At 37.5% G+C, this 25082-nt stretch overlaps 1 protein-coding gene across 2 annotated transcripts in view; it reads left to right on the forward strand.

The window, feature by feature from the left end:
- Positions 1 to 25082, forward strand: part of Itga1 (integrin subunit alpha 1) — a 144244-nt gene that overhangs the window by 22599 nt on the left and 96563 nt on the right. The window lies entirely within an intron of this gene.

Raw genomic sequence — 25082 nt, forward strand, 5'->3', positions numbered from 1 at the left:
TAACTATTTACTAAGCTCCCTAAGAAGCTGCATCTATGATACTTTTAATTGTAGAGGGATGATTAGGAAACTTTTCCTCTTTAATCAGCAAATTAAATTACTTCCTGGCAGTCAGGGAAGTAATAGCTGTCAGAAGTGACCACTGCAACCCAGCATCTAAAGGGAGAAGAGTGCTTGGACATTTTGCCTATGATTCCTATGATAATCCAGCCTACTGAGTAACTGGCATCACATTGAATGATAATCAGCATATGCTTTTAAGTCAGGGAAGTATAACGTCCTATAAAATGACTTTCATTCAAAACCATCATAATCATTACTAGCACAATTATTGTTCTGTGCATGGAAACCAGGGCCTCCTGCCTGCTTGTCAAATACTCTACCAAGCTATTCATCTCAAACTGTTCAAAGTTAATGGTAGTTTTAGAAGTCGTTAGCCATCCTATATTTAGAATCCCAGCCAGAGTTTTTAAAATAATAACCTCAGTAAGAAAACTCACATATTTGCTAAAGGAGGAATTTCTTTCTAAAGAAAAAATTCCGACAGATTTTTAGTTGTAAAATTTATTCAGAGGTGGGAGGTCCTTCTGAGTTCAAGTCTAAGTTCCAGAAGTTTTATGTCTGGAATTTTTCATCAAGTCCTAGAGTAAACACTGACTAGAACTTTTTGTTTGACACCATTGTGAAAAATTGCTCTGTAGATAAAAAAATTCCTGAAACATTTTAATCTTGTATTTCAGCTCATTTAATTCTTTCACTATAATTTATTGTTTATTTTTCCCTTCTGAATTGTATGTGTGCCTCTGTGTTTTAATGAAGAGGGAAACTGAAATACACTTCAGAAGGTGGCTCTAATCACTTAGAACCTTAGAAGGTTAAAATAGAAAGGAACTTTCATATCATCTGAACTACTTACTGCACGACACAGCTGAAGTTCCTAATAATGCTTAAAGTCTAACAAACAGGAAACTACATTTGCATTTGATTTATCACATTCCCATTTCTTCCCTATTTTCTTGTCATTAATGCATAGTAAGAGTTGATTGGATAAAAGGATAAGGAACAATGTAAGATTTTAAAATGTTTTAGTCCCTCATATATATTGAATTCTTTTCTGTCTTCTGGCAGGGCAGTTTTCTCTCTGAGTAGTATCACTGATACTCAGACACAGCTCTCTGTTCTCCATTTCCTAGGATATCATTTAGCTTATTCTATGAGACATTTTTCTGAAAAAAATATCAACAACATTAAGTGTTGCTACTCCCCATTCCTCCAGACATCTAAATGAAAGAGTGAAGACCACAGTCCCTTCTCCAAAATAAGTGCACACAGGACGGGGAGGGAGATAAATTAGCTATATCAATACAATCATCCCAGGAGCATGGGAACTTTCAAGGGGAGCTCCTAACAGCCTGGCTTCAGAATGAAGGTGCTATCTGAGCTGGAATGGTAAATTCCAGAAGCTCTTATAGCTCTTTTGAGCTATAAGGCAGAGGATGCTGGGAGCATCCTTCTAAGTCCTCACAGCTTTATTTCATTTTTTTTGTCTTTTGCATTGTGCTTTCTCAACTTGAAGTGAAAGAATGAATTGCAGAATTTGTGAAGGTAGGAAGAACTGAGAAAAATTGACTATCTGCCTCATCAAATGTACGTATGTATGTATTGTTGAGAAAATAGATTATAAATATATATGAATATATTTGTTTATAAAATATGATCATGGTTATCATCACTCAGACCTACCTCCTTTCTGCAACTAAATAGATTTTACTATTAAACTTTTCCATATCTTTCTGGAATCATTTTTACGCTATCTCTCACTGCTGTAGTTTGTCTAAGTTGCAGTAACATATAATGGAAAATAGGGTGAGTTGGCAGAAATATGGATACTCAAGGCCCTATTTCTTTTTATTTTGGAGTACTAGAGTTTAAACGTGAGGCCTTGTGTTTGCTAAGCAGGTGTTCTACCATTTGAGCCAGGCCCTGAGGCCTTTAAGACCTTTCTATAATGGTTTGTGGTAAATTTAAAGCTCTTATATTTGAATTTCATAGTTTCACCTATGTTCTTCAAAGTACATTAGAAGGTTTAATTGTAAGGATCAAGAAAATAAGACAATAGTAGTCCAATAAGATTTCATTAAACTGGGTCTGCAGAAAGAATTACACACCAAAAATTACAAAAACAAACATTGCCTGCTACAGTTGCCAAAGACTATAATATAGACCATGTATAAGAACATGGAATTTGTGAATAGTTATGTATGATACAAAGAAGAATTCATCTCTGCCATTGTGAGAGGATGTTGGGATGAGATCTGTGCTTTGAATCTTGAGATCAAGAGGTACGTACCAGTGCTGCCATTAGATTGTGTGTGTTGAAGAAATCATTATATCCTGAGGCTATACAGTGAGCAAAGAAGGAAATATTTTTATTTCTTAGTCTCTTGCTGCAACGACAACACTTACTTCTATTTTTATAAGCTGTATTAAATACATCTTTAGTGACTCTCAGGGTTTCTTATTTTTAAGTCTATTTTGCACCATATTTCAAAAGCTGCCAAACTTTGGGTTTGGCAACTGCTAATGAAAGCAGCCTGATAGAAGGAGCAAATTCCAGAGCTGAGGGTCATTTATTTGGAATGCGTTGCCAAACACTCCCATATTTTCAAAAATGGTCGGGGGCCTTTAAACTTGAGCATTAGGGAAGAGAACATTTTTTTTTTCAGCAACTTTGTCAATAGATACACTAAAATCTTGAGGTTTGCAGCTATTTTTGAATAGTTTGTCACATTCCAATGGCATACCCAGTTGCTTATTATCTGCCACTTTTCTACTTGTTATTTTCCTCCCCTGTCAACTTAGCCTGCTCTCCCAAAGAAAGAGGCAATAAGAAAAATACAGGTCTTTACTTTTTACTTGGAATGTGCTTCCCATTTGGCCAGTGATTTCTCAAACTGGGCAGCACCAATCACCTGGTGAGTTTTTAAATCACACCCACGCCCAAGCCTTACCCTCTAACAAGTTAGAATATTTGGAAAATGATCCCCAGGCATCTGTACATTTTCGAAGTTCCCCAAGTGTTTCTTATCTGTGGCCAGGGTACATCATGGGTTGTCATCACTGAGTAGGTCAGTTGGCTATAATGGCTTCTGTGACAATGCTCAAAAGCTTGGTTAAAAATAGAGAAGTGACAGAGGTACTAAAGAATGTTTAAAAGCTCATGAGAGGAATGTACTTCCTTAGGCTTAGTAGCTTGTGCGATATTAAGATACTTAGGATCTCTTTATTTGTGAATTGCTTTGATAAAAATTTGGAGCAGGACTGATCATGTTTATGGATGCTTTTTTTTTTTTTTTTTTTGTCGGTTGTGGGGCTTGAACTCTGGGCCTGGGCGCTGTCCCTCAACTCTTCAGCTCAAGGCGAGCACTCTACCACTTCAGCTACAGCGCCACTTCCGGTTTTCTGGTGGTTTATTGGAGATAGGAGTCTCACGGTCTCTCCTGCCCGGGCTGGCTTTGAACCGCGATCCTCAGATCTCAGCCTCCTGAGTAGCTAGGATTACAGGCGTGAGCCACCAGCGCCCAGCTTGGATGCTTTTTATATTCATATGTTACTAGATATAGTGGAGTGAGGATAACAAAAGTTGAAAATCAAGTTCCCACTCCTTGAAGAATGGAGATTAGACTATTTTGAGGATGCACAAGTTGTGTAGGACAGAGTGAAAATACAAACTCCTGGATGGGGTAGCAAGTGTAAGCCACTATTACTCAGAACAGGGAGACAGCACAGTTGTCTGAGATCACTGGAAGAGATGGTTCTTGAATCTGAGCTAGTTTTGAATGTTTTTCAATGATCTAATTTGGTAAGAATACTACTAATGGACTTCATGACATTGCCAGTCATAATACCATTATGATATACAACATTTTAATCTAAAAAATGGGAAACATAAAACTTCCCTTCCAGAGGTACAAGGAGTATGAAAAATGATTTCAGCAAATTCCTGGACCCAGATTCATAGGAGCCCAATTGAACTTACTTTTAGTCCTTTTTATTGCATCCTTTTACCACCCGAGCAGCCATGGGAGTGTGATGTGAAAACTGTGCCTCAGGCCTCTTTTTGTCCTATATCCCTACAGGAGCTCTCAGTCGACAAGTCCATCATTCCGTCTTTCCCCTGTTTTCCTGACTTTTTGTCTAAAGCATGTCTCACCTCAGAACACAAAGGGTCCTGGGGCAAAAACAAAAAAAGCGCTAACATTTGGCACTGATACAGCAAGTAAGGAGGAACACAGGATGACATGTTTCAGATGTGAAGTTCACACCAGGGAGGATTATCCCTTCACAGGTGCCACTGGGGCCACACATAGTGCTAGCCTCCACTGGGAGACCCTCACCCTGCCAGGAACCACGAAAGTGAACCATAGAGGCTTGGGCTGCCCATGGTGTATAAACCAAAGCCACCATTAGAGGCAGGCTTCCAGTCTGACTGAAATACAAACTGAAATCCTCCCAATTTCAGCCTCCTTAATTAGCTAGGATGGCTAGTGTGAGTCACAGGTACCCAACCTATTGGTGGATTTCAAATGCTAGCTCAAGAAATCTAATAACAGCAGATGCTGGAGGGGATGTGGCCAAAAAGGAACCCTACTGCATTGTTGGTAGGAGAGTAAATTTGTTCAACAACTCTGGAAAGACATATGGAGGTTCCTCAAAAGACTACACATAGAGCTCCCCTATGACCCAGCAATCCCATTTCTGGGCATTTACCCAAGTGATCACATATAAGGCCATACTAAAGCTACCAGCACAACTATGTTTATCACAGCATTATTCACCATAGCTAAGACATGGAACCAACCCAGATGCTGCTCAGGAGATGAATGGATCAAGAAAATGTGGTATGTATATAAAATGGAATTCTATGCCTCCATCAGAAAGAATGACATTGCCCCATTTGTTAGGAAATGGAAAGACTTGGAAAAAAAATCATATTAAGTGAAGTAAACCAGACCCAAAGAAATACAGGTCCCATGGTTTCCCTCATTTGCAATAAATTAGTATACATCTAGGATAATTTTATCAGATGAACAGAAAAACTCAAAAGCTATGTACATATGACTGTATAAGATGATGCTAAGTGAAATGAACCCCAAGATATGGACACAAGAGGTCTGTCTTTGTTGTTGTTTTTAAAGTACTATGTGATTGTTTTTGTTTCTTTTGTACATTCTTTCCCCTATGGTATATCCCTTGTTGTCACTATATTTGATTTTGGTACCCTGCATCTTGTATATATGTTTGTCTAATTTGAGGAGGGTAAGGGGGATAGCAAAATGCTTAAATAAGGACACAGGATGACCCATTGCAACAATGATGCTCACAAGACACTATATTGGAAATGAACTTTACAACTTGCAGGGCGGGGGAGGGGGGAGGAGTGAGGGAGGTTGGGGGGGGAAGGGATAGTGGGACAACAAGGAAGGAAAGGGGTAACAATGCTCCACAAGAAATGTACTCATTGCCTTACTCATGTAACTGTAAACCCTCTGTACAGCATCTTTACAATAAAATAGCATTAAAAAAATCCTCAGCCTGGGAGAGCTCAGCAAGGAATTTGACATTACTTCTGAATCATCAGGAAGTACAGGAATCTCAGGAAATGCTTCCACAGTCTGAGGGCTTCTTGGGGTCAAAGCAGGACATAGTATCTCTTTCCTCTGTTTTACTCCAGCTGACATTTGGGCTGGGAGGAAATGGAAGCCCAAAGAGAGGAAGGTGATGCTATACCACCCCACTTCCAAAGTATGCACTTGTCCTTAGCCTTGACATTGTTTTTTTTTCCCGATCCAGCTGTCTAATTATAAGCATTAAGAGGAAAAGAATTGATCAGAAAATATACCAGATTTCCTTTTGGAACCCAAATGCTAAGCTTGTCAGGCCACCAAAAACAATTGAGATAAAAGAATAATTTACTCTCTCAAATTTAAATATATATTTTGAGGAGATCCCAAATTAAAAAGTTAAACCCTGCCAGGTGCTGGTGTCTTGTGCTTGTAATACTGGCTACTCAGGAGGCTGAGAGCTGAGGATTGCTATTTGGAGCCATCCTAGACAGAAAAGTCTGTCAACTCTCAATCTCCAATTGAGCTGGCAATGGAACAGTGGCTTAAGAGGTAGAGTATTAACCTTGAGTAGAGAAGCCCAGCAATGGTACCCAAGCCCTGAGTTCACACCCCAGGACTAGCACAATAAAAATTATTTTTTAGCCAATAACAATTTTCTTCCAGTTTCTTATAGTCCCACGATAGATGGACAATTAAATGAGGCATGTTTATTCTAAAAATTTATTCATTGTATATATTCAATTAAAAATCTTTGTGTTGAGGCTGGGAAAGTGGCTCAGTGGTAGAGTGCTTGCCTTACATGCATGAGGTCCTGGGTTCAATTCCTCAGCACCACATAAGCAGAAAAAGCCAGAAGTGGTGCTGTGGCTCAAGGGGTAGAGTACTAGCCTTGAGCTGAAGAGCTGTGGGACAGTGCCCAGGCCCTGAGTTCAGGCCCCATGACTAATAATAATAACAACAATAATAGTAGTAATAATAATCTATGTGTCTAGAACCCTTACCTTCTCCTTTTCATCTCTTTGACTTGGCTGGCCAAGAATGATTTTTTTTTTTTTGGTCAGTCTTGGGGCTTGAACTCTGGGCCTGGGTGCTGTTTCTCATCTCTTCAGCTCAAGGCTAGCACTCTATCACTTGAGCCACAGTGCCACTTCTTATTTTCTGGTGGTTAATTCAAGTTAATAGTCTCATAGACTTCCTTGCCCGGGCTGGCTTTGAACTGCGATCCTCAGATCTCAGCCTCCTGAGTAGCTAGGATTAAAGGCATGAGCCACTGGTTCCCGGTCTGATTTTTTTTTTAATTTTTATTTTTTTGTGGATGTATTCCTGCCCAGAATTGGCCTTGGCTATAGTATGGGGATCTTTGTTGGAAGAATGGAGAAGGGCTGATCTTCCCTTTGTCAGTGAAACAGTGCTCTGAGCTTTTCAAAAGTAACCTTGACTATATATGAATGTCTCCTTATTTTAATGTTATTCTACAAAGGTACCTAAACATAAGATATTTTTACAATAGGTGTTGTGTTTATGATGCCATAAGATCATATGAGATTTTCTTACAAAACAAAAATAGTAATTATAAGTTTATAATCTTGATAAATTATAGAACCATAATTTAAAATATATCACTAAATAAGAACTAAATCCAAAGCTTAAACTTGAGAACAGTGTATAATTAGAAGAATATGGAGCTGTGGCTAAAGGTAAAGCCTCTGTAATTAGAAGATCTATATTCAGTGTCTCTAATTGATTTTGGTGACTAAATTCAATTTCCTCACTTACAAAATATGTGCAACCTACTAGGTTTATTTGTAAAAGAAAAATGAGATTTATTAATGTTATTGAAATGCCTGATCCAGAGCATATACTAAAAGCATTTGGCTCTCTTATATGTGATATTTAGAATTTATCTGCCTGAAGCCCTATAAATATCCATGAAATTGGAGCTCATCTTTCAATGATAAAAGGAAACCAATGTCAATTTTCTTATTTTCAAATTAAATATATTTTCCTATTTTTAAATTAAAGCTATTTTCTTAAGAGAAAGGTAAAACTTAATGATGCCTTACAGTCAGTGGAACATGCAAGTCACTCCTAGGAGCGTAAACCATGAAATTAGTGTTTATTTCAATTAATCCAAAGGAATTTTTCCAAGCTGTGGCATGACTTCATTTTGTCCCTTCTTACACATAAACACACTATTTTCTTCAGAAGGGCTGGGGATGCAGGCCTTCATTTATGAGCTTCATAGTATCTGGAGGCCTGGGTTCTGGTAACCCACTAAGGGCTGGATGTAACCATGTTGGGGGCAGGGAGTGTCAGAGTAGGTTTCTGAGCTGGTTACCTTTTACAGCTTCTCCCAGAATACCTCAGGTGTTACCCTCCAAGAGACCTAGCCATGTTTTTTTCCACTACTCACATTTTTTGGAAAATATTATGATTATTCCATCCAGTTCTTTTCACTTTTGTTCAGTGATGGCAAAAAACAGTAGTGAAAAGCTGTATTGTGACAGATTCAGCAGGTAGAGATTTTCTTTGCGGAGATGTTTTTCAAGCAGTGGCATCCAGCAGCTGGATTCTGTTTCCTCGGCCGACTTGGCCCCCTAAAAGCAAAGGGAGATGGAACACTTGGGGTGATAAACGGCATTTGGGTTGTACTCAGTTTAAAGCAGTTTAAAACCTCTCAAATGTGATACATTCTAAAGCTTTAAATGCTATCCACAGACAAATCATATCTGAGGAATTTTTCCATTAAACATTTAGTCTGGTTTAAACCTAATAAGATGGTAATCTTTCCAAAATTTCCTTTTCCTAATTTGGCTTTCTGGCTTTTGTAAAATGCCAGTTCGAGTTGAATATACTAAACTGACTGAGTACCCAGAAATGGTAGGGTTGAATGTGCTCTAGGTTTGATTCCAGGAGAACCAGGTCCCTACCTGGATCCTGTCACTGAGTGACTTTGTGACCTTGGGCTGGTAGGATAAGCCACTGTGAGCCATACCCTTAAAGAGGGAATAACAGCACCTGGAAATGACTAACTCATAAACTTTTACAGAAGCACTTGGTACACAAATTATGTGTTCAATAAACGCAAAGCCTGTGGCTGTAGAAAGATTTTACTTTAGCTGTATTAGAGCTACTGGTATAAGATATAAAATGGATGTTACATTTAATCCCCATACTGATTATGAGGACTCTCCTCTTTTGGTGAGACTAATATACTTGGAAAGATAAGAAAGGATAAGAAATCTACAAAATTATATAATTATTCTTTGGTATGCCAAAGACTTACAACAATGTAAGATACATTTATTTCATCTGCCATAATCTTACCCTTATTGTTTTCCGTTGACAAAGTGTAGGAAGCCAGTAGTGGTTGTACATTCCTATGATCTCCAGCACTCCATCAGCAGAAGCATGAGAATCAGTTCAAGCCAGCCTGAGCTACCTATGAGACCCTGTTCAAAGATAAAAACAAAAAGAAATAACACCAGAGTAATTTAAGTATAGGAAAAGTAAGATGGTATAGATTTGGGAAGACATTAGATCTATGAAGATCTAATAGATATACAGACATGTATCTTTGCACATGCAAATTACAAAAATTGTAATACTCCTGTCTTTAAAGGTTGTTTCAGTTTAATTTAGATAGGATTTTTTTGTAAAGGTGATTTTTTAAAGCTTTGTAGGCTACAGGCTATCTGTAGTGTGTCTATAATTTGGCTCTTGTATAGGTCAAAAGTAACAATAGTAACAATGGGACATGGGTATATTACCATAAAACTTGATTTACAAAGACAAGTCATGGATAGAATGTGGCCCATAGTTTACTGATCCCTGGCTTAGACCATAACAGTGCATATAATTATAAATTTAGCATAACCAAGATAACTCACTTAAAGGGGAAATATTAACTGCATGTCCCATTAAAATTATATATATACATTTTTTTTCAGTGTAATTGCTTATTGAGTACAAAAATACATTCAGATGAGATGACAGTTTGTCAATCACACTGTAATTGGCTTGCACTACTCCAATAGTTTTTTTCTAAAATTAAGTCACACTTACTTATACATTAGGCTTTATTGATCTTTGACGCAGACTCATTGTCTGAGGAAGGGTACAGGACAGGATTTCCTTTTGTTGTACAAGAATGTTCTGTGAATTTCCTGGAAATATATTCAGGCACAGCTTACCTGAGAGCATCAGAGCCATTGTATGTGAAGAATTTCCTGCAAGGATTAAACTAGTTAGGCATAGCACTGAACAGTTGATAACTTTCCCCCACTTATCTTTTAGGAACTTTCTTATGTAATCCCTTTCTTGAGAGAGAGATTGAAAATAATTTGCTTAGATCATTAGAGAATTGGGAAAATTAGAAAAACTTAGTACATTTCTTTTTCCCCCCTACAATATTATAATACTCCTGGTCAATCATCAGCACATTGGCAAAGCATACCCAAAACCAACATACACAGTGGAAGGGTATTCAATCTCACCATTTTAACATTTTCATTCTATTTTGGATTTACTTCAATTTTGAGAGTACCTAAAAGGGGCTTCATAAAAGAGAAAGAACAGGATAAAAACAATTCACTATTTCAAAAGACCCCCAAATGCCCATGCTTGAACACTACAGCAGTTTTATTTTCTCCTTCTAGAGTGAGTTGGATAAACTTTATTCCCCTGTGTAGGATGCCATTTGAAACAGACAGCTACATAGCTCCAGGATAACAGCCCTAGGAAGCGGGACAGCTGGTAAACACCACCCCTACTTTCAACTACTCGAGCCACAGGTGGAAGCCATAAAATATTAGCTTTTGTAAAATTATTATTTATTGAGGGAAATGATTCCACATGCCCCCCCCCCAAACTACAAGGTAGGTTGGGAAATAGGAGACGAGAACATGATGTTTGTTGTCAGCTGGGAGTCTAAAAGGCACAGATCATTGAAGGCAATCCGTTGACATGCTGGGTCCTGAAATCAATCAAGAATGGCTAAAAAAAAATAAAACACTGTTTTCATTTATTTGATTTTCAAACCCTCTGGTTGAGTTTTTTTGTATTTTATTTTTATTTTAAGGTTGTTACATATAAAACTCTACTCCATATTGAATGCAAAAATAAAAACAAAACCAAATAGCAAAAATCTCTGTACCCGCTAACAGCAGACAGATACATTTCTTATATAACTGTATAATCTGTAACAACATCATTAAACTGATATGTGTTATATATTCTTTTCTATTACTAGCCTAGTTACTGTGTGTGTGTTTATGTATGTGTATATCTTCCTCCAGTAACAATCATTGAAGAAAAATAATTATGTATCCTAATAAGTAGCAGTTTTCTATGGATTCAATACATTGGGCTAATTAATAAAGCTCTGTAAATTACCAAATGGAGAGACTGGGATTCAGTAATTTTGGTCACACTTAATAATAATGTGAATAAAAGATGACTCACCATCATTAGTTTGTATTTGTTGATTGTTTTAGGATTGAACCGGAAAGCCTGTTTGGATTTTAGGAGCCTAAATTAGTCAAAATTTATATTTTTTAGACAGCTCTCCCCATTCAATAAAAAAAAGGTCATTATCAAAACATGTAAAAAAAAAATCTGTTCTGGTACATTTGCTATCAGAAAATTAGCTCATGAACAATTGGTAAAAGGAGCAATTATGTGGCCATGTGACTATAACATATATCACCATGCTGCAGTTTTTCCCCAACACCTTTTTTTTTTTTTTGGTCAGTCATGGGGCTTGAACTCTGGGCCTGGGCACAGTACCTGAGCTCTTCAGCAAAAGTGAGCATTCTACCTATTGAGCCACAGTGCCACTTGGTATGATTAATTGGAGTTAAGAGTATCACTGACATTTCTGCCTGGGCTGGCTTTGAACCACAATCCTCATATCTCAACCTCCTGAGTAGCTAGGATTACAGGCAGGAGCCACCGGCGCTCATCACACTTTAATGTTTTTGCTACCAAGCACCAACTATTGAATGCAAAGTACAGAGTACTAGGAAAACACTGAAAATCTCAAATCAAGAGAGACACCAGCCTTGCTAATTTTCTAAAAGGGCTGGAGTATTACTGTACTTCCAGTTCTGCTGCAAAGAAGATAGCAATACAGTGTGCACAGTACCCATTCTCCTGCATTATTCTTCGTGGCTTCGCTTAGGTATTTTGTTGTTGTTGTTGTTGTTGTTGTTGTGTGAGTATGTGTGCGTGTTTGTCTTTTCTTTTTTGCTACTGGGAATCGAACCCAAGATGTTGCACTTGCTAGGCAAGTGCTTTGCCACTGAGCTACATTCCAGCCCATGGCTTCTTTTTTTTTTTTTTTATGAGGGTAGTTTCTTAGAAGGATTTATATGATTGGCTTAAAACATTTTATTTGTCCTTGTCCCAAGAACTCTGTAGCCTTAAAACTTTCTCACTTTCTTACTCCTGTCCACTGAAGTCCTATTTTTATCTAGCATTTGTTTATTCAGGATTTAACATGCCATTAAAATCATGCTAGTATTTTTCTTTGAGTTGTTTTTGGCTTTGTTTGTGCTTTGGCTAAAAAGGTGCAAAGTTAAATTGGCTGCCCCAAATCTATTTTTTTACTGTAATCTCTATTAATTTTTCATGTGACTTTCTAGAAAATAAGAGTTGCTTTTAGTAATAAATATATCATACAGGCACAAATGCCTGAGTTCTTACAACTTAAATCGCATGTATTTTGTGGAACAGAATGTCAGTAACAAAATTGGCATTGAGTCTAAGATGCTATTCAGCCCTCTTCCAGCTGGCTTTCTCTGCTAATCATCCCACTGGTGTAGAGATTTTGTTTTGTTTTATTTTTTTCAATTTGACCAGGGCAGAGCTAGAGAATCTCAAACCCAGAGAGACACCAACATTGCTCTTTTCATAAAAGAGCTGGTGGAAGCTGGGCACTGGTGGTTCATGCCAGTAATCCTAGCTAACTAGGTGTCTGTGATGGTTTGAAGCCAGCCAGAGGAGGAAAGTCCATGATATTCTTATCTCCAATGAACCACCAGAAAACTGGAAGTGGTGCTGTGGCTCAAAGTGGTACAACACTAGCTTTGAGCAAAATGAGCTCAGGGATAGTGCACAGGACCTACAACTGAGAGACAAATAAACAGCTAGGGATTTACTGGACTGGGTGTTATGCATAGAGTTGTGGGACACTTAGTTGGCTTCTGGCTAGTAGCCCCTGCCAGATACTGTCACTTGACTTGGCTACCTCATCAGTCTGTATTCTAGTCTCCACCTCTGATTCTGTCCTATCCAGTAAAAACATGGCTTCAGAGGACTGTCACCTCATCTTTCTATCTTGTATGAGCTACAATTTCACTACTGGGATGCCCAGTGAAAATGCTCCTCACTGCCTCCTGTGTTTCATAGATTCATATGGGAAATTTGAAAAGTGCAAGGTAGCTATTTTCTGTGCAAGGTATCTATTTTCTGGTTTGGAACATGAGTAAACAAGTGATAGTATCTTAGTTAACTTATTTTAACTGCTTAGATCTTGGTGGCTAAGTAGGCAGTCTAATGAAGACATTACTAGCCAAAGCCTATTTAGTTTCCTCAGGAACATACTTAGGTTTGTTTAGTGTTGATTCAAAGGAGTATTCCAAGGAACCAAGTCCACCAAGTTTCATGATAAATGAGGACGCTCAGTGGTACTCTAACTGTCCTGACATCCTTCCAACTTCTAGATGAATCCCAGTGCTAGATGACCAAGATATTGAATGAGGTATTTAGACATTTTGTATGATCAAAATGCACATACGCACATAAAACATTTCTAAAATTCATATGTAAGTCTATGTCATACCAATCTTACTATCAATTTCATTATTTGAGTAGAGACATTTAAGTCACAAATATTCTAATCTATGTATTTTTTCTGAATGGCACTGATCTCTGATCCTCCAATGCATTTCTGCCTTAGGAAAAGGAGGCCACTTAATGCCTGAGATCTTTTCTAGTTTGAATTTTGATCCTATGACCCTACTTAAGGCAGAATCCACAACCAGTTAAATGCTTATTTTCTTGGTCAATGTTCAGCCTGTGGTTGGGCTTTCATATATCCCAGTAGACGGAGAAAGAACAGTAAAGTAGTGAAATTCAGACAGACGAAAGAAGTAATTGGAAACCATTGAAAACAAAGACAAAGAAATGGAGGAAAGTGCTTTTGCCATTAAAAAAAAATCTCCCCACATGCTTAAAAGATAAAAAATTATTTAAATGGCAGTCTTATAAGGACATTGGATACATTATTATCACCTGCTAATTTATTTTACAAACACACAAGATATAGTTAGCAAGTTCTGCGCTCAAGATAGATGGTACATTGGGCACCCTTGGCTCTGTAATCCTAGCTACTCAGGAGGCTGAGATCTGAGGATTGTGGTTCAAAGCCAGCCCAGGCAGGAAAATCCATGAGACTCTTATGTCCAATTAACCACCAGAAAACTGGAAGTGGCACTGTGGCTCAAGTGGCAGAGTGCTCACCTTGAATTGAAGAGCTGGGGGACAGCCCCCAAGCCCAGAGTTCAAGCCCAACAACAACAACAAAAAAAGTGTGTCAGATCTTTGAAGAGGTACTTCAACAATGTTGCATGTGTTTTATGTTCTCAGACTTAAAGAGCTGTGAACTAGTTGCTTCCATCCTGACTGTGCTTGGCCTTATGGTTTAAAAGAAATATATAGGGCTGGGATGTAGTTCAGTGGCAAAGCACATACTTAGTAAATGCAACGTCCTGGGTTTGATCCCCAGTACCAAAAAGCAATGACAAAATAATACAGTTTAAAAAACCCAAATAAAAAAAATATATATCCAGGTGCCAGTAGCTCAAGCATGTAATCCTAGCTAATCATGGAGGCTGAGATCTGAAAATCACATTTGAAGCCAGACTGGGAAGGAAAGTCCATGAGTATTTATGTATGTATGTATGTATGTATTTAGTAGGTCATGGGGCTTGAACTCTGGGCCTGGGTGCTGTCCTCAGCTCCTCAGCTCAAGGTGAGTGCTCTACCACTTGAACCACCACTTCCAGTTTTTTGGTGGTTAATTGGAGATAAGAGTCTCATGAACTTCCCTGCCCAGGCTGGCTTTGAACCAAAATCCTCAGATCTCAGCCTCCTGAGTAGCTAGGATTACAGGCATGAGGCACTGACACCTGGCTGTCGATGAGACTCTTATCTCCAATTAATAACAGAAAAAGCAGGAAGTGGTAGAGGCTAAACTTGAGCTAGTAGGATCTCAGGGACAATGCCTAACCCCAGAGTTCAATACTTAATTTCATATTTTAATATACACCTATTCAAATGTATTTCCATACTGAATTATTTGATAAAGGTTTATAATCATCATTTATATAATCTATACACAATATGGAAAATGCATTTGAATTTCTACACAAATCATTTATACTTTAGTAACTATCCTTACTTGTATTTACTACTTTTGTTTCCAATACAAATTTTAATAACTAAAGATTTCTCTCTCTAAATTGGCTGATAAGTAACCAGGCAAAACATATTGGACTTTTGCCCAGTGTTAGTGGCAGGAAGCCCAGGGTACAGAAGTTCCAATTACACAATCTTATATTAGCTATCAAAGAGAAAGTGCTTCTTATTTGATTACTTCAAGAAAGACAGAGATTATTGAAAAAATAGCAAAAACTATATGAAGACTGTATTGTTTGTTACAATTGCCTCTGAATCCATATTTTCTCCAAATAAAAAATTTAATTATTTTTTAAAAAGCCCACATGATCAGGGTTGTAATATTGTTATAAAATAGACATAAAATAAAAATGATCATTTTAACCATTAAAAATTTCAACCCAGTATCATTCAATAATATGCAACGTTGTGCAATTTTGTTCAGCACTGTAGAGGTCCAAAAGTTTCTCACTACCCTAAATGGAAATCTCATACATTAAGCCATCACTCCATTCCTCCCACTGCAGCTCCCAGTAACTGCAAATCTGCTTTCTTTTCCTATGACTATGCCAACTCTTGATAGTTTGTATAAATAGAATCATACAGTGCCTGCTGTGCCTGGATTCTGTGCAATGATTTCAAAGTTCATCCATGCTGTAGCAATTAGTAATACTTCATTCCTTTCTGTAGTTGTAGTATTTGTGTGTGTGTGTGTGTGTGTGTGTGTGTGTATTTGTGTGCCTATGTATGTGTGTGTGTTTATTCAGTCTTCAGTAGATGATCATTTACCTTGTTTGCAATAATTGGCTGTTGTGAAAAGTAGAAAAGGAGTTCTGTGAACAACCGTGAACAAGCTTTTCTGTGAATACAATTTCAGTTCTTAGGGTCACATACCTAGCAGTGGAGGTGTTTGGTCATATGTCAGTTTTATGTCTGTTTTAAATGTGGAGTGACAAACTGGATTCAATGTCAGCTTTGCTGTTGTACACACCCATCAGCAATGTATGAGATTTGCAATTACACACCACCTTGCCAAGATTTATTTTCTGGTACTCTATATTGTTTGTTTTTGATGGTTGTTCATTTGTTTTCCTGATGAGCAACTCCTAGTATATCATTGTAATTTTGATCTGCTTTCCCCTGATGATTAAGGCTGTCAAACATTATTCCATGTTTTATTTTACATTATTTTATTTTTGCCACCTAATGACTTGGGGTGTCTTTTAAAATTCTTTGTCTTGTTGAGTTGTTTCTTATTATATATGGAAACAAAGCCAAAAGACCTCCATTCATATTAGAAATGTCTTTTCTGTATGTCCTTGTGGTAGGGGACTCACTTCCTGATCATTTATGTCTCAATGAATGATCTTATGTCACAAATGAAGATGGCTTTCCTTTTTTGTTTTTGTTTTCATTTTTTAAAATTTATTTATTTATTTTAAGTGTTATTGTAAAGGCGATGTACAGAGGGGTTACAGACAGGGGACTCTAAATGTCTAGAAGAAAAGAAAAAATACATATGATATATATGTATATATACATATGATAAACATCCATATATATGTATAAATCATATCTACATATATCTATAGTTATACAGATATATGTAAATATCTATATATATCTATGTATTTAAACATATATACATTGATATGAATGGCATATTCTTTCTAACATTTGAGCTTAAATCTGCAAAAAAATATTAAGGTTTGGGCATTTTGACCAATGTGATTCCCAACAAGTGATCTTATTTTTTTTTATTGTGAAAATACTGTACAGAGGGGTTACAAGTACATGAGCAAGGTAATGAGTGCATTTCTTATCAAGCATTGTTGCCTCCTCCTTTGTTTCCCCTTCCCATCCCTTCTCATCTCCCACTGTCCCCCCTCACCCCCCCGGCCAAAGTTGTAAAGTTTGTTTTCCAAATGATCTTATTTTTAACTGAGGATTCAAGCCATAAGATTTGAGTATGCAAGTCATAAAAAGAACATTACACCTAACCCTTAACTTTATCATCTCTGTTAGTTTAATATAACAGGCAGCTTTTGATTAATTAACCTTGTTGTGAATCTCATTTCATAGTTACATAAATATGTAAATAAAGTAATACTTTCTTCCCAAGAATTGTGACTCTGTATGTCAGACATTATCTGAATCACTAAATATAAAATATCTGGCAGGATGCAGTAAAGTAGCTCTGGGAGAAGGGGTTTCAGTAAAAGAACAGAATTCAAGAATATGTCTAATGGCCTTATTCAGAAGACCCAAAGCTTAGGTTCCACTTTCTACATCTTACTGCTATTCTGGAATCTTTCTTCTTCCTTGTCTTCTTGGACATTGCTGTTGAGAAATAGCTGACAGGTTTTCATTTGCCACGCTCTCAGATTTTCCCCACTACAATACATGGTTTTAGATACAAACTTTGGACTCTGACATGTGAGAGTGTGTGAAGGGTTTGAATACATCCTAATTATTTCACCATAGAGTATATATTTTAGGAAAATTTCCCTTGCTATACTTGACAGATATTTTGTTTAAAATAGTCATTTATATACTAATTGGAATTCATCCAGGCATTACGTGTTGATATAAGGTTAAAAATTAAGGGAATTCATTTTTTAATGTTTACAAAGATCTTTTATCCTTTTTAAATAGGAAAGGGCCAAGTATTTATAAAGCGTCTATCTGGCTTGTGCTGCTTGTCTTTGATCATACCATGTAAAAGGAGTAGCACTCAGTACATGCACAAAATATGAGGGGGAAATGCAAAGGGTTTGGCTGTAAAATCAATAACACAAGACTGCATCTCCATCCTAATTTTGGGCAAGGGTGTCAATGGTGGATAGTTCATCTGTTGCCTCCTCCAGCTCTGCCCTCTTAATAAGTCCATCCTATCACAGAGATCTGGTGTCCTCTGGTGACATTACCTTGGTCTTGTTCCTTGGCTTGTATATAACTGAATTATTCTTAAGTGCATAATGGAAAACTCCAGCATTAAATCTGACTTGCCTATGAAAGCCAGTGTGAGTTCTCTGTCATGTGTTCTTTCTGCTTGCTCTATGTGGTACTCTCTGGTAGTACTCAACATAGGCGTTAAATCACAAAAGCAGTTTGCAGCCTGAAATGTAAAGTTGCCTAGGGAACATTTTACTTATTTAATCATCTGCCTACTCAACTACAAGAGATCATACTTTTTCATAATACTAGGAGATCGCCTGAACTATATCTATTCCTAATTTGCTATGAGATAGCAATAAGTAAAAGAAAAATAGTAGAATGGTTTGGATTCATACTCTTGTCATCCCAATGGCAAGAGTCACAACTAATGTAATATGGCAATATTTTTCTTTACTTTAAATCATGTATAGTTATTTGATGTGTAGTATGTCTCAAAAGTAATTATACATTTTTAGAAGGCAGGATTGGTATTTATCTCATTTTGTAAAATCTCTGGTAGCTCTTTATTTTTTCTTTTTATTGTGGGAGATTGTTGATGTTTACTAACTGAATGTGATATATTTCTACTTTAGTCATATATGTACATTTACTAAATACTACCTACATCTAGAGCAGACAGTTTTTCTCTCTCACACACACCCTGTGTGTGTTTACACTTTTGAATAGTTTGAAGAATATGAGTAATAAGGAACTTTTGAGTCTACTTGTAGTGTCTGTTTTCTTAGCCTCTCTGCCCATTCTTTTTCCCTGTCCTCCCTTCGGCCATATTAGCTTTCTACAGTTGTGTAGAATCTTATCATTGGGCTAAGACATCCTCAGTTTCCTTCTGTTTTGTTAGTATTGTCTCTCCCTCTCTTCTTGATTTCATTCTTTCATATGACAAGCCTGCTTCTGTGCAAGAATCACAGTCCTCTCAGTCCACAAACCTCCTGGGAAGATTTCTCTAAAAGGACAGGATCCCAGGTTAATGTACCAACCAGGGGGTTACAGAGTTGAGTATTCTGACTGGTACCCTGAAATGAATAAAAAAATGGCATGAAGACTGGGAAACTGGGGCTGGGAAGGTGGCTCAGTGGTAGAGTGCTTGCCTTGCATGCATGAGGCCCTGGGTTCGGTTCCTCAGCACCACATAAGCAAAAAGAAAAAAGCTAGAAGTGGCACTGTGGCTCAAGCGGTAGAGCCCTAACCTTGAGCTGAAGAGCTGAGGGACAGTGCCCAGGCCCAGAGTTCAGACCCCATGACCGGACACCCCCCCCACAAAAAAAAAGACTGGGAAACTAGATGGTTCTTTTGATATCTTATGCTCATCCTTGCCCTGCTAGTGGTGTCACATAAAAACATGGCTATACCTCCTAACACTCTTGGTTGGAGTAAAATACAAGAAGGTAGATGCTAGCTGTAATGAAATGTAATTATTTAATATCATTAAATAATAAGTGTGGTGTCTTATAACTTCCAAATATAACATTCTATGACTGATCAAGAATCAAATGTTAGAAGTTATGATGCAGTTTAGGTAAATTCTTCTAAAGCCAGTAGTTTATTATACCTATAGTCAAATATATTTCGCTTGCAGGAATTATAATATCTAAACAAGTTTTCTATGTACTATGTTAGGATAGAAAATGGAATGCTGACAAGTATTCTAGGTATTGGGAATACCCTTTTAATCCTTACAGAAATATCTAAATAATACATGTGATTTTTTTGTTTTTCTTATTGTTGAAGCAAAAGATTGGTGTTTCTTTTTGTTAAGCCTTAAAAAGCTATGACTTCCAGTGGCTCATGACTGTAAACCTAGCTACTCAGGAGGCTGATATCTGAGGATCAAGTTTTGACACCAGCCCAGGCAGGAAAGTCCATGAGACTCTTTTTTTTTTTTTTTTTGGGTCCGGTCATGGGGCCTGAACTCTGGGCCTGGACGCTGTCCCTCAGCTCTTCAGCTCAAGGCTAGCACTCTACCACTTGAGCCACAGCACCACTTCCGGCTTTTTTCTTTTTGCTTATGTGGTGCTGAGGAATCGAACCCAGGGCCTCTGGCATGCAAGGCATTCGCTCTACCACTGAGCCACCTTCCCAGCCCCTCCATGAGACTCTTATCTCCAATCAACTTCCAAAAGTTAAAAGTGCAGCTATGGCTCAACTTGTAGAGCACTAGCCTTCAGCCAAAATGCTGAGGTACAGTACTAAGGCTCTGAGTTCAGGCCCCAAGACTGACACAAGAGGGGGGAAAAAAAAAGAAAAAGCTGTGAAATTGGTTACCTGTGTGCAAAAAAAATAAATAGCAGTTGTCCCCTTTGAAAAGACAGTAAAATGGCAGAACTCTTAAGATCCAAATGGTTACCTCATAAATAAGTATATCCAGGCCCAATGCCACTTAATTATCCACATATTTTGATAAGATACATTCTTTCTACAACCTACAGCTCTTGTAACACCCTCATAATATTATGTGATGCAGTATGAGCTCCATATAAAGCATGTGACAAAATGTTTCTCAAAAAATGTTTCCTATAAACACATATCCTAGGCATTTTACTTTTCTCTTAAATTACTCCATTTTCTTTTACTGTTCTGCTCTTACTAGAGTTAAAGAGTTTCTTGAAAGCTTATTCTGCGTTAACTAATGCTAGATATCATCTTGGTTATTTTTTATTCATACTAAGGGCTTTACCTTTATATAATCATAAATTGATAGTTTGATCCGAGGTGAATTTGCTTCAAGAGTCTATTTAGGAGTATCATTTTTAAAGATAAAGTTTAACTAGTTCTGAGAAATGTGTGTCTGAATTAAAATGTGGCTTGTATCTGTGCTCTAGCTACCTGAAAGAGAGTTTTAAGTTTAGTTGAAATGTCCCATTGGAGACAAAAAGAAAACAAAGAGAGAATATTTGGGAAAGTAGATAGAATTATAGACTTTTAAAAGAGTAGAATTTCTCTGAGTTCAAAACCTCAGGACTGAAAAAGAAAAGTAATATTTATATTATACATTCAGCCATTCCTTCAACAAAGTATATTGAACATTTATATTCTAGTGAGTACATTAAGATTAGGTTTCACTGAATCCAACAAATCTATTACTTTGTGTAGCATTTAAGCAATATAACCAATAAAGCATAAGTTACCAGGAAAGAAGTACCAATAAGGGTAGTTGAAGGCCAGTATGGCAACTCTGCTATCACCATGAGCCCAAGCTACTGTGTCTTTCTCTGCCACCACGCAACCTATCACTTCTGTCCAATTGTTACTCATGTTATTTCTTCTTAGGTTTTAATGGAAGAATACCATAGACTAGGTAATTAAATAACAAAGTTTTTCTCTGTTCTGGAAACTAAAAATACAAGATGAAGGTGTCCTGAGGCTGTTTTCGGGCAAGGCTTCTCCCCTGGCTTGTAGATGGCACCTTTTTTTTTGTTGTTGTTGGTCATGGGGCTTGAACTCTGGGCCTGGGTGCTGATCTTCAGCTCTTCAGTTCAAGGGGAGCACTCTACCACTTGAGCCACAGTGCCACTTCTGGCTTTTTCTGCTTATGTGGTGCTGAGGAATCGAACCCGGGCCTCATGCATGCAAGGCAAGTACTCTACCACTGAGCCACCTTCCCCACCCAGATGGCACCTTCTTGACATCATGTGATCTCTTCTCTACAGAAGAGTAGCAGGAACAGGGGAAAAGGGAGAGACAAGGACATCAGTTTTGTAGGGTTAGAATCAACCTTGTAAATTTATTTAACTTGACCACCTAACAGCTATATTTGAAAAATGTCATCACTTGGGGTGTGAAAGCTAAAACACATTAATTTGAAAGAGATATAATACAATCTACAGTGAGCTCCAGGTATTATTTAGGAGTTCATAATTGAAGGAATGGCAAAGTTGGCAAGATAAATGAAAGAAGAGGTCAAAACGGCAAACTGCTCAGATAAATCATCTGTCTTAAGGAGCTTCTTGAATTCCCATACATTTTCTTTTCCTTTTCATTGGCAAAATAATTAAGTCATAAGGTTATACATATTGACAAGTAGTTTTCCAGCCATATGTATTACCTCTCAAAATAATATAAATATTTAAGAGCAATGAGAAGGAAGAAATGGTATGAGTTAAACTACCTTGGTATATGCTAGGCATTCTGCTAGGCATTGAGGATGAAATACTAGTTCCTAAATTTGCATAGCTATAGAACAACTGTACAACTAGCTGTCTGGAATACAATATTATATATTGCATGAGATGAAAGCTGTGTAAAAGTTCTATGGGAACACAGAGAAAAAAATGACTATCCAATAGAGGGCATTAGGGAGGATGAAAAGCCTTTAAAAATAGATATTTAGCCAGACTAAAATGTGAAGAAAAGTATTTGAGGAAAACTTCCGACAAGCTTCATGATGGTTAGGGGAACTGCTGGTATTAAAAAGTGGCCATTATACTAAAGCTACCAGCACAACTATGTTTATCACAGCATTATTTACCACAGCTAAGATATGGAACCAACCCAGATGTCCCTCAGTAGATGAATGGATCAAGAAAATGTGATACACACACACACACACACACACACACACACACACACACATACACACTGTCCCATTGGTTAGGAAATGGAAAGATTTGGAAAAAATTATGTTAAGTGAAGTAAGCGAGGCCCAAAGAAACGTAGGTCCCATGGTTTCCCTTATTTGCAATAACTAGTATATGTCTAGGACAAGCAGAAAAGCTCAAAAGCTATGTACATATGACCATATAAGATGACACTAAGCAAATTGAACCCCAAGATAGAGACACAAGTGGTCTTATCTTTCTTGCTGTTGTTTTAATGTACTTATAATGTACCATGTGATTTTATTGTTTCTTTTGTATGCTCTTCCCCCATGGTATAACCCCTGTTTTCACTGTATTTGATTCTGGTGCCCTGCATTTTGTATATACATTTTTCTAATTTGGGGAGAGGAAGGGAAATAACAAAATGCTGAAATAAGGATAGAGGTTGACCCATTATAACAATGAAATGTACAAGACACTATGTTGAAAATGAACTTTACAACTTGGGGAGGGAGGGAGGAGTTGGGGAGGTAAGGTGGGGAGGGAAGGGATGGTAGGGGAAAAATAAAGGAGGAAGTAACAATGCTCGATAGGAAATGTACTCATTACCTTACTCATGTAACTGTAACCGCCCTGTATGGTATTTTTACAATAAAAGTATACAAAAAAAAGGAGTCTTAAAGGAAAGGAATTTAGTTGATTTTTAAAAAGCACAGTTCAAAAAAAAATAAAAAGTGTCCATAACTTGACAGTCTTAGCCAGTAGTGGTGATGAGACTGGAAATAGGGAATGAAGCTTCATTTTAATAGGACTAACATTGCTCTTTGAAGAGGCAAACAGCATTTATTGGACTCTGAAGAATTATCCATGGACAAGACAGTATTATAACCAGATATGTGTTTTTAAAAATACCCATCTGGCAATAGGAAGGAATTCATAGATAGTGAAGTATGTGTGTGTGTGTGTGTGTGTGTGTGTGTGTTTGTTTGTTTTAATACAGGAACTTCATTTAGTTTCCATGGTCACAAGGTATTATTGGTTCCATTCTGCTAATTTATGTCCATTTAGAAGATGCAAATAGCTGGGTATTGGTGGCTTGTGCCTGTAATCCTAGCTACTCAGATGGTTAAGATCTGAGGATCTTTGTACACAGCTAACCCAGACAGGAAAACCTGTGAGACTCTTATCTCCAATCAAAAAAGCTGTAAGTGGGGCTGGGAAGGTGGCTCAGTGGTAGAGCGAATGCCTTGCCTGCCAGAGGCCCTGGGTTCGATTCCTCAGCACCACATAAGCAAAAAGAAAAAAGCTGGAAGTGGCACTGTGGCTCAAGTGGTAGAGTGCTAGCCTTGAGCTGAAGAGCTGAGGGACAGCGTCCAGGCCCAGAGTTCAGGCCCCATGACCAGACCCCAAAAAAAAAAAAAAAAAAAAAGCTGTAAGTGGACTTGTGGATCAAGTGGTAGTGTACTGGTCTTGAGGGAAAAAGTTCAGAGACAGTGCCCAAGTTTTGAGTTCATGCCCCAGGACTGGAGAGAAAGTGCGTGTGTGCATGTGTGTGTGTGTGTGCACACACGCGCATACACACACACACAAAGATGAAAAACGAAGGCAGATGTTCAGTAGTACATGGAATGGTGGGAAATTATTGAAGTCAATCCAAAAGTTTTGTAAAACTGCAATTTTTTGAGGAAAATTGTCCATTATACATTCTCATTTATCTGCATAAAACTTACATGTACTAATGATCTTTTCTAATAATTGTAACAGCTCCTTGCCATTCATTCCTTTTATCTTTGTATGTTTATGTTTTCTCTATAATCTTAGAAATAGATGTTTAATTGACTTGGAACAAGTTGAGAAATTCTAAATTGAGTGATGACATATTTCTTTTGCCGGTTCCCTGAATGCTTAGTGTTCAAGAAATGGCAATGGCCAGCACAACATTGTTAAGTATTAGCAAGTGCTGGCTTATTTTCTTATTTCTTAAACTTCTCTCAGACTGAAGGATTATGGGTGTCTGACTTTAAAATTTCTTTCTTAATGTACATTCTAGCTCCGTAGTAAGGATTGTCTACTGGTCTCTGAACAAGCACTGTTCTATCCAGACTAACAAGCATGGAACTAGGATTTGACATAAGAAACCATAGAAAGAACTGGTGGAATTATGGTAAGAATTTGGAGATAGTACATTGGTTTAAGAAGACTGAAATTTAGGTAATTATAGCACCAATTTCAACTTTGGCTATTTTTGCCCTGGATGTTTGACACTTGGTGATGCATATCCAAATGTGCCTGTAAAGTAACAGCTCCACTGAAAATCTATTCCTTTTTTCAAAAGAAATCATTGTAAAGGTGATGTACAGAAGGGTTGCAGTTACCTGATTCAGGTAATGAGTGCATTTCCTATTGAAGAGTGTCCCCCTCCTCCCTCATTCTCTCCCAGTTTTTCCTCTTCCAACTTCCCTGCCCCAAAAGTTGTGTAGATCATTTCCAACATAGTGTCTAG

Source organism: Dipodomys spectabilis, unplaced genomic scaffold (genome assembly GCF_019054845.1).
Source record: "Dipodomys spectabilis isolate Male_0828 unplaced genomic scaffold, ASM1905484v1 ptg000138l, whole genome shotgun sequence".
NCBI classification, from domain to species: domain Eukaryota; kingdom Metazoa; phylum Chordata; class Mammalia; order Rodentia; family Heteromyidae; genus Dipodomys; species Dipodomys spectabilis.